This window comes from Pseudochaenichthys georgianus, chromosome 14 (assembly GCF_902827115.2).
Source record: "Pseudochaenichthys georgianus chromosome 14, fPseGeo1.2, whole genome shotgun sequence".
NCBI classification, from domain to species: domain Eukaryota; kingdom Metazoa; phylum Chordata; class Actinopteri; order Perciformes; family Channichthyidae; genus Pseudochaenichthys; species Pseudochaenichthys georgianus.
The window spans coordinates 15,176,088-15,186,814 of NC_047516.1; positions in this window are offsets into that span (position 1 = coordinate 15,176,088).

Below are 10,727 nucleotides of genomic sequence, written 5' to 3' on the forward strand. Positions count from 1 at the left end.
TGGTGCTTATTGCTGTCACTCAAACTGAAGTACCCATTTTTCATGAGATGAACTCAAAGATCTAAAACATTTTCTATATACACAAAATAACCATTTCTCTCAAATATTGTTCAGAAATCTGAAAAAACCTGTGATAGTGAGCACTTCTCCTTTGCCGAGATAATCCATCCCACCTCACAGGTGTGACATATCAAGATGCTGATTAGACAGCATGATTATTGCACAGGTGTGCCTTAGGCTGGCCACAATAAAAGGCCACTCTGAAACGTGCATTTTTGCTTTATTGGGGGGGGTCCGAAAACCAGTCAGTATCTGGTGTGAGGGTTAGGGTAATGTTGTGAATCGAGTGGCCCATGGTGGTGGTGGAGTTATGGTATGGGCAGGCGTATGTTATGGACGACGAACACAGGCCACTCGATTCACAACATTACCCTAACCCTACCCCTCACACCAGATACTGACTGGTTTTCGGACCCCCCCAATAAAGCAAAAATGCACGTTTCAGAGTGGCCTTTTATTGTGGCCAGCCTAAGGCACACCTGTGCAATAATCATGCTGTCCAATCAGCATCTTGATATGCCACACCTGTGAGGTGGGATGGATTATCTCGGCAAAGGAGAAGTGCTCACTGTCACAGATTTTTTCAGATTTGTGAACAATATTTGAGAGAAATGGTTATTTTGTGTATATAGAAAATGTTTTAGATCTTTGAGTTCATCTCATGAAAAATGGGAGCAAAAACAAAAGTGTTGCGTTTATATTTTTGTTCAGTGTATAATCCAGAGAGCCACACATTCAAGAAGAAGAAGTGATAATGCAGTTAAAGGAGCCCTGTTAAGCTAATTATCAGGTTCATATTAGTATAGTGCCTCTACTGTAACATGTTTACATGTTTTAATGTTCAAAAAGGTATTTTTATTTGTTCTCATACTGCCTGTGCTGCAGCACCTCACTGCTCTGATTGGTTAGCTGGCCATCTCAGTTGTGATTGGTCAACCACTTAGGGATGTCCAGCCCCTTAGCCAGTCACGGACAATATGTTGGAGCGCTAGTAATAAAGGCATGTGTTACATAGTGATGTCACTATGTTACGGAAGCAAACAAACTAGTCCAATCGAAGCTTTTCAGGCAGGGCGTGCACTTTGGGATTTTAGCCTTTGCACACCATTCACATGCACAAAGACCTATAACAAACTACAGGAAAGAGAAAACCCCCCAAAAGCATAAAAGGGCCCATTTAAGGGAATTAAGATGCACCAATGCAATTATCAGGGAGAACTTCCTGGCCTCACTCTGCAGGAGCCTGGAGGGAGGAGTAGGGTCATCACAAAGGTTCAGCTCACCTCTGTTTACTGCCTGAACCCTCGATACCTGTTTAATGTTGAATGAAGTGAGTAAATAAAAACGAGGGTCTTAATGATTTATTGTGTATCACTAAACGTTATATTCATTACTTTGGTGTTATAAATCAAACATGAAGGACAACTGAAAAACATGTGAATTTGGTGCCTTTCATGCAGGGAACAGATCGCTGTTTGGCAGAGTTTGCTGATTCATGAAACATCACTCAATACCAGCTGAAAATGGCAGATTCGAATTCAGGGACAGAAATAAATGCAGTGCAACTGATACATGAACAAATCAACAAGCATGTGTTTTGTTTGCCTTCTGTTTGACAACAACACATTTGACCCACAAGGATTAAGGTAACATTTGTACCTGAACCACAGTCTGTGTTGGAAGATGGCAAGTTCTTTTTAATCAGCTATTTAATAATTGTTTCCATAATACAAAGTGTATTACCTAAAGAAAATACTTAGTTCAAGTATTACATAAGTTATGTGGGATTCAAATGTGAAATTAAATATTTGATCAACCGATGTTTACTGCTTCACTGTTCAACTGTTAAGCTCAATTCCGATAATTATCACTCAACTAGAGCAGCTGTTCTGGGTCGAACTGTTACACAATATGTCGTAAAACACAAACCAAGGAGGGTATATTTGTTTAATAATTTAAATCGTTTTTCTCTTTATTTATTATCCATTCTACTGTCACATCAAGCTGCTTCAGTTTCCAGCAGCTCTGATGCTGAGCAAGGCTAACTGCACTGCCAACAATGTGTTCATATGCTGTGTGTGTGTGTGTGTGTGTGTGTGTGTGTGTGTGTGTGTGTGTGTGTGTGTGTGTGTGTGTGTGTGTGTGTGTGTGTGTGTGTGTGTGTGTGTGTGTGTGTGTGTGTGTGTGTGTGTGTGTGTGTGTGTGTGTGTGTGTGTGTGTGTGTGTGTGTGTGTGTGTGTGTGTGTGTGTGTGTGTGTGTGTGTGTGTGTTCATAAACAATACAAATTCTCTAGTGGGACCAGTTTCTGTAATGAGACAGATGGGCCTTGCCTGGAGTTAGCTATCAGCCCAACCACAGGGTGTGTGTGTGTGTGTGTGTGTGTGTGTGTGTGTGTGTGTGTGTGTGTGTGTGTGTGTGTGTGCGTGTGTGTGTGTGTGTGTGTGTGTGTGTGTGTGTGTGTGTGTGTGTGTGTGTGTGTGTGTGTGTGTGTGTGTGTGTGTGTGTGTGTGTGTGTGTGTGTGTGTGTGTGTGTGTGTGTGTGTGTGTGTGTGTGTGTGTGTGTGTGTGGGGGGGGTGTTATTGTGTTTGTGAGGTGTTTTTCTCCTATTCCTAGCCTGCAGGCTTAATCAAAGAGGAGCCACAGATGTCTTATTGACACCAATTAGTTTATGTCTCATGGCACACACACACACACACATACACACATTGATACACAAGTATTTAGAGTGTGGACACACATCTGCGTTCTCATTTTATAGAGCTAATATGAGTTGAATTCGGTATTATTTATGGCCTCATGTCGATAAGATCAAGAATGCAGTCAATTTGTTGAAAGCTGCACACATTCACTAAAACATAGTTTGATTGCTTGTTGCCTGTGTATGTGTGTGTGTGTGTGTGTGTGTGTGTGTGTGTGTGTGTGTGTGTGTGTGTGTGTGTGTGTGTGTGTGTGTGTGTGTGTGTGTGTGTGTGTGTGTGTGTGTGTGTGTATGTGTGTGTGTGTGTGTGTGTGTGTGTGTGTGTGTGTGTGTGTGTGTGTGTGTGTGTGTGTGTGTGTGTGTGTGTGTGTGTGTGTGTGTGTGTGTGTGTGTGTGTGTGTGTGTGTGTGTGTGTGTGTGTGTGTGTGTGTGTGTGTGTGTGTGTGTGTGTGGCCTAGCATTACTATACTTGTGGGGACCTACATCTGTTTACACAGTCACGTGTGGGGACTCAACTCCCTTATGGGGACAAATTGGAGGTCCCCATGAGGGGAATCATTCATTTTAGGGTGAAGACTTGGTTAGGGTTAGGGTTAGGCATATGTTGGTTATGGTTAAGGTTAGGATACGTCTCCAGGAAATGCATGTAAGTCAATGTAATGTCCCCTGAAGTGATGTATACATGGTGTGTGTGTGTGTGTGTGTGTGTGTGTGTGTGTGTGTGTGTGTGTGTGTGTGTGTGTGTGGTGTGTGTGTGTGTGTGTGTGTGTGTGTGTGTGTGTGTGTGTGTGTGTGTGTGTGTGTGTGTGTGTGTGTGTGTGTGTGTGTCTGTGTGTGTGTGTGTGTGTGTTGTGTGTGTGTGTGTGTGTGTGTGTGTGTGTGTGTGTGTGTGTGTGTGTGTGTGTGTGTGTGTGTGTGTGTGTGTGTGTGTGTGTGTGTGTGTGTGTGTGTGTGTGTGTGTGATAAGTCTGACGAGACAGAACTGAAGACATCCATTAGCTAATGGATCTCTTCTCTCAATTTTTTTTCCTCTCGGCTTTTCTTTTATCCCTCTCATCCTCCCTCAATCACCACATCACACTCACGGCGCTCTTAACCCCATCAGGAGAAACCACACACACGCACACACACCCCCACACACGCACACACACACACACCCTTAGCCCCGCCCTCCTTCTCAATCATCCTTCAGCTGGATTCAAAACCTTTATGTTCGTAGCCTTACATGCTGACAGCAACCCTTCGTTTGAGGTTTGGCTCTGCTCACAGATCAGTTTAAACATCAACAATGACCTTTCATTTATTCAATACTCCATTTCATATTGTATCTTCGTTAATAGGTCTACAGACGACGTGAGTTTCATTAAAAGTCCACTTAAGAAGGAGATTGATCAAAGATTTGTACTAATATGATCTGGAGTGCTCCATTTGATTGTCTGAAAACACTAGAATTGAAATGACAATGGTGTTGTACGTTTTGCTGGTGATGCCTGTTTACTGTAACTGTGTGTCTTCTTCTGCACACTTGGTGAATGAGGCCTTGTTTCATGCGAAAATAAAAATGTTACTTTTATTTAATTTCTGTTTCACTTTTTATAATTGTATGGCTGTAACATTTGTAACACCCAGCTCCTGTTTTCCATAAAAGTGTTGCCTACATGCGACAGCTTGACACTAAAATGAATGTTTAGTTTGAGTCGTTTCTCCTGGAAGTTCAGGGTTATAGGACTTTGTGACTTTAACTAAAACTTGGGTTGTGTTGACCGACTGGTATTATTGATGTTGTTATTCTCAGGCGGTTGAGGTTTACCGTTTAATAAAGGAAGCATGAAGACTGTGAAAGAAAAAGTGTGGAGCAACGAGGGATGCTAGCAGAAGTGCACAAGAGCAGAAGAAAAACAATGAGTGAAAAAAAATGAATAAAAAGGATCATTCAGGGATGAAGATGGAGGAAGAGGAGCAGGTGTCAGAGAGGAAGAGGGTGATAAGATGATAGATACAAGGGTTAGTGGTAATGGAGTCTTCTCAAGATAGAAAGGTGATGTTGCTGTATGATTTCGTGTGTGCGTGTGCGTGTGTGTGTGTGTGTGTGTGTGTGTGTGTGTGTGTGTGTGTGTGTGTGTGTGTGTGTGTGTGTGTGTGTGTGTGTGTGTGTGTGTGTGTGTGTGTGTGTGTGTGTGTGTGTGTGTGTGTGTGTGTGTGTGTGTGTGTGTGTGTGTGTGTGTGTGTGTGTGTGTGTGTGTGTGTGTGTGTGTGTGTGTGTGTGTGTGTGTGTGTGTGTGTGTGTGTGTGTGTGTGTGTGTGCATTTATGAAGTGCTGAAGCTAAGTACAGGGGATGACACTCCCTCACTGCTGCCACTCCAAAAGCACTTGTAACACACACTGGCACACACACTTTAACACACTCACACACACTCATACCCACTCACTTAAGTGGAGGGTTTCAAATTGAGCTGGGACTTGGAACGAATACTCCAAACAATTATCTTTCTCTCCTGCTTCTAATAATCCATTTCCCATGAATACATTCACATCTGCCCATTTTATATTGTCAGTTTTCCCACTCTTCCTCCCTCACCCTCCTCCTCTCATGTTAACACATTCTCACCTCCCCCTTTTTATCCTCCCTCACAGGTGATTGTGTCTCTCCCTCAGGGACTCGGACAAAATGTGACAATACAGCCACCCTACTTCTGATTCCTGGCAGCAGCTGTCTGTCACATAACGTCCACACTGTGGTTCTTAATAGCTGCAAGTGACACGCTATGGAACAAAGTATTTTTGTGCAGTGGTCAAATGTACTATAATCTTGATCTGAGAATAACAGAAAACATCAAATCAAAGATCGCTTGCCTGGTACAGACTGCCATGAAAATGATGGGGGTTATATAATCATCCAACACCCCAAAACATTTAAAAGCAATCAATTATTGGAGAGGCACAACAAATGACATCCGATCCCACCCACATCCCCCCACAGAGCTCCAGCTCTTACCTTCTGGTAGGAGATTTGAGTTCCTAAAAGCAGGCTAAGCCAGTACAAACACTCATTCTTACCAATGTCCATTAAGCTTTTCAACAAACAAATGTAATGTTTAAATGTTTGCTATGGGGTTTTTGCAATAGGGCATCAGTGTCAGTATGTTGGACATGAGGACAATTCAGATTATAGAAATCCCTATTCTAACATGGAATAATAATAATAAATATCAGGTTATTTTCTTGCAAATCTTTTTTCTGTACTGTTACTTTACAGGACACTGTTAATTAGTGACCCCAAAATGTTTTCATGATTTAGTAATATCATGAAAAAATCATTCAGAAATGTTTTGTTTTGCATGAGAATCCGATGTTACAATATCATGTAATATCGGATTCTCGCCATATTAGATGATTTTGTAATATCGACAGAATCCGGCTGCTATTCCATGTTTGATTTGTAAGAGGTAAACGTTTTTTGTCTATTTGTCTTTTTGTTGTGTTGCTCTTCTTGAAGAGCAACACATCGTTTATTCACCTGCATCACTCGGGACAAAGATTCTTCTCTCGTCTGGGACTCTATTGGGTTTATTTTCAATTAATCTCCACCATCCCCTCCGGTGCCAGTTTATGATCTGTGACAAATTCAATTGTCAGATTCCTGCTTTCTTATTCACTTTTAATCTGGAACTGTGACATCATCATTTACTCTATAATGACATCATCACCCGCTGCCAAGAAACTGTTGAATGAAATGGTGCCCAGAAATGTGTGGTGATCGGCAGGGATGATTAATGATGATATCATCCTGATATCGCCATCAGAAAAAGAAAACACAACACCTGGGTGTGTTGGTGATGTTGATGATGTCACTGTCATTGTGTAAGGGCTGCGTGCACATGTGTGTATGTGGGATTATAAAATGTGGACATGATATTGTGACGTCCCAACAGGAGTAATGCCTATCCTATCATCACAAGGATCTCACACACACACACACACACACACACACACACACACACACACACACACACACACACACAAACACACACACACACACACACACACACACACACACACACACACCAGACCAGACCACACACAATGTTTTGGCAGCGCTCCTGTCCAGCCGTCGTGTTAAAGGCCAGATGTAAAAGCCAAATGTCACGGGCGTGAGTTTCTGTTCACCTTGCAGAAATACTGAATCTGTTCTGAGCGGGCCTGAGCTTCTGCCAACCAGCTGACAGCAGGTCGCTCTGAAGCACTCAGTCCTGTGAGAGCGAGCACAGGAGATACATGTCTGGGAGGAAAGACATTACATTACATTACATTACATTGCATTTAGCTGACGCTTTTATCCAAAGCGACTTACAATAAGTGCGTTCGACTAACAAAATACAAACTTGAAGAAAACAGAATCATATAAGTACATCAGGTTTCATAGAGCAAAAACATTTCAAGTGCCACTCAACTGGCTTTAGGTAAACCAGTCCTTTATTAGTATATAAGTGCTTTGTTAATAGTTCTATCGCTCGAAGTGGAGTCGAAAGAGATGAGTTTTCAGTCTGCGCCGGAAGGTGTGTAAGCTTTCTGCTGTCCTGATGTCAATTTGGAGCTCATTCCGCCATTTTGGAGCCAGGATAGCAAACCCACGTGTTTCTGCTGATGGGAACTTGGGTCCCCTTCACAGCGAGGGTGCAGCGAGTCGTTTGGCTGATGCAGAGCGGAGTGCACGTGCTGGGGTGTACGGTTTAACCATGTCCTGGATGTAGGAAGGGCCAGATCCATTCGCAGCATGGTACGCAAGTACCAGTGTCTTGAAGTGGATTCTAGCAGTTACCGGAAGCCAGCGGAGGAGCGGAGGAGCGGCGTGGTGTGGGAGAATTTAGGAATGTTGAAGACCAGACGAGCCGCTGCATTCTGGATGAGCTGCAGAGGTCGGATGGCACATGCAGGTAGACCAGCCAGGAGGGAGTTGCAGTAGTCTAGGCGTGAGATGACGAGAGCCTGGACCAGAAGCTGCGTCGCGTTCTGGGTCAGCTGGGGACGTATCCTCCTGATGTTGTAAAGTGTGTATCTGCAGCAGCGGGTTGTAGCAGCGATGTTTGCAGTGAAGGACAGGTTGTTATCTAGGATCACACCCAGATTCCTTGCAAAGACAGAGTACCTTTCTGGTTTCCACCTGTTTTCACCGTCATATACATCTTAATATCCACACAAACAGACAGTACATAAACATAGTGTACACAGAAAGCCTGGCACAAGTTTGCGGATGTTATATTATATTAAAAACATTCTTGTTCTTGGAAAGTTTGTGTCTTTGATAGTCTGCATTAAATGAAGACAGAAGACCTAAGCATTAGGGCACGGTTACATATGCATACATATGAAATTCAGTGGTAAGAAACTCTCAAATACCTGTAAGTTACCGGTTCATCAGGCTGGAATGGTTGAAAAGAAATAAAAACAATTGAAGCAATGAAACTAATGGCCGCCTGTGATTGGTTCAAATGGTGTTCACACCAGAAAGGAACCACTCCAGGTTAACTTTTGAGGCAGAACTGGGAGCCGTTGTTTGGTCAGAATAAAATAGGCTAGAAAATCTGATTCGAAGTCAAACATGTGAAAAGAGTAGCAAATGTTGTTGTTTGGTGAAAATCTTGGTGAGAAGTGCAATTCTTTTCATTTATCACTACGCCTGTTTGGTCAGTTTGAAAGTAACCGACCCTGACCTGCTCTTCAACTTAGCTAAAAGTGTTGTTGTTTTATTCTGGAAAAAAAGAAACTCTTCCTTCTGCAGGAAACCACATTAGTTACTGGGTCTTCATATCATTTTATTGTAAACTTCAAGCCCAATGTCAAGTGATGGAGAAGCAGATGTAGCATTTTGACCTGAGTGTACTGAATGGATTGAATCCCCACTGTTTTATTTCATTGAACAACAAAAAGTAGAGGAACGGACAGAAATACGTTTTCCCCTGTAATCCTGTCTATCTCCCGAGTGTTGCTGTTGAACCTGAGCCAATTGAATAATGCTGCTGCCCAGTCAACCGTGTGTGTGTGTGTGTGTGTGTGTGTGTGTGTGTGTGTGTGTGTGTGTGGGTGGGTGTAACTGAACCCCTGGTTTTAGCTAATTTGAGAATATTTCAGCAATGAGAGCTTACAGCACATACACACACACACACACACACACACACACACACACACACACATACACACACACATATCCCCAGTGTTGTTACAGTTTCTCCACATATCCCTGGTGCAGCCCTCTGAAGCTCTGCACTGCCCGCTGAGTGCTCAGGCAGGAGGTCCGCAGCTCCTCTGACCCCCCCAGCGACTCCTGGGAGGCTTTTAGAGATCCGTGGCTCGAGTGTGTAACACCGAGCACTGTGCGAGGTTTGATCTCTGTAGTAAACACAAACACACCACCAGGGATCGAACCGTTATCAATAGTGCAGCAGCTGCCATGGACTTTAACCCTCCGATGCATAGCTGCAATCCAGCAGCCTCATTGTAATGCATCGCCTTGAATTGAATTTGAAAAATGAATTTTAATTATTTTTCTCAGCCTTGCTTTACTTACGTTGTTTGAATAAAATCTGCATTGTTGATGAGAGATGGGAACCTTTATGTAATAGTTGTTGTATTACTTTACTGTGTCCTATCTTGTATTGATATGTCCAACAGAGATTTGTATGGAAACTCCTAAGAACAAACATGAACTGCTGAAGAGATTTCAGCTCCAGATTGAGCCAATATCTAGTGATCACAAAACTAGAAAAGGGACCTTAAATAAAACTCAAGAAATAGCTCAAACTTTTGGGTACTACGTGATATTAAAATGTGGCGGATTAATCAAACGATAAAACATATTAACCAGTGAGCTTTATTTGTTATCCTTGGACAAAGCCAGGCTAGCCTTTCCTTGGCTTTCAGTCTTTATGCTAAGCTCGGATAAACCCGAACTTCAAGCTTTTTGCTCTTAGCAAGATTGTCTAGTAGTTAAGGGGAGCAGACCATTTTTGATATGTAGAAGACCTACCAACAGTTTTCCTATGATGTTGTCTGATTAGACCTCTTCATATAACTGTGTGGCATCTCTCTCTTCCAAATGTTGACAGACTAGTCCAGATCTGTCTGAGAAATAAAGACTGTTCGATACGGTGGCAGAAAATGATTGGAGATCAAAGCATCAAGACAGAAAACAGCTCTGTGTTTAAAAGGGTGTCAGTGAGACGATGAAACCGTAATGACTCAAAGGGTTATCAGACTCCAAAACACTGCACAGCGTTTCATTATGCTCTGAGAAAAGGACTGTACAACTCTAAAAAGTTATTACGCTAACAATAATTTTATCCAAGAAAGTAAATATAGAAATCCTACCAGACAGTGCCATTATATTGTAGAGGCAACTTTTTTTCAACACGGTTGTCAGGAGACTGGTTGTGTTTTTGATTCAACACGGAAAAGCAAGATGAGTTTTTTTCTGGATCAGAATTAAATTGAGAGGCAGATGTACCGTAATTTGTTCATATTTGTGCATAAATATGAGGCAAAAAAGGGAAAAATGAATTGTGAACATCTGAATCATCGCCTTCAGGAATATTTAAACCTTTCCTTCACAGTAACTTCTCATTTTGGCGACACAGGAGCAACTGAACTCCCAACACACACTTAATGGCTGACAAGAGCGCTTTTACTCATTTCAATCATCACATCCTAATCTGCACACATTTACTGTAGCTCCGACACATGCCACGTACACAAATATGTATGCCATATACTGTATGCACACTCTCTCTCACATACACGAGTGGACACACACACATACACACACACACACTCAGGTCCAACTGGGTTGTTTTTCTAAGGAGTGTTTATGTAAAGGAAGTTGGATCCTGAAACTCTCTGCATACTTCACATTTATGAAGGGTGGAAACGGCCCGACTGCTGATATGATTACACCAAGAAGCAAGCAGGAAAA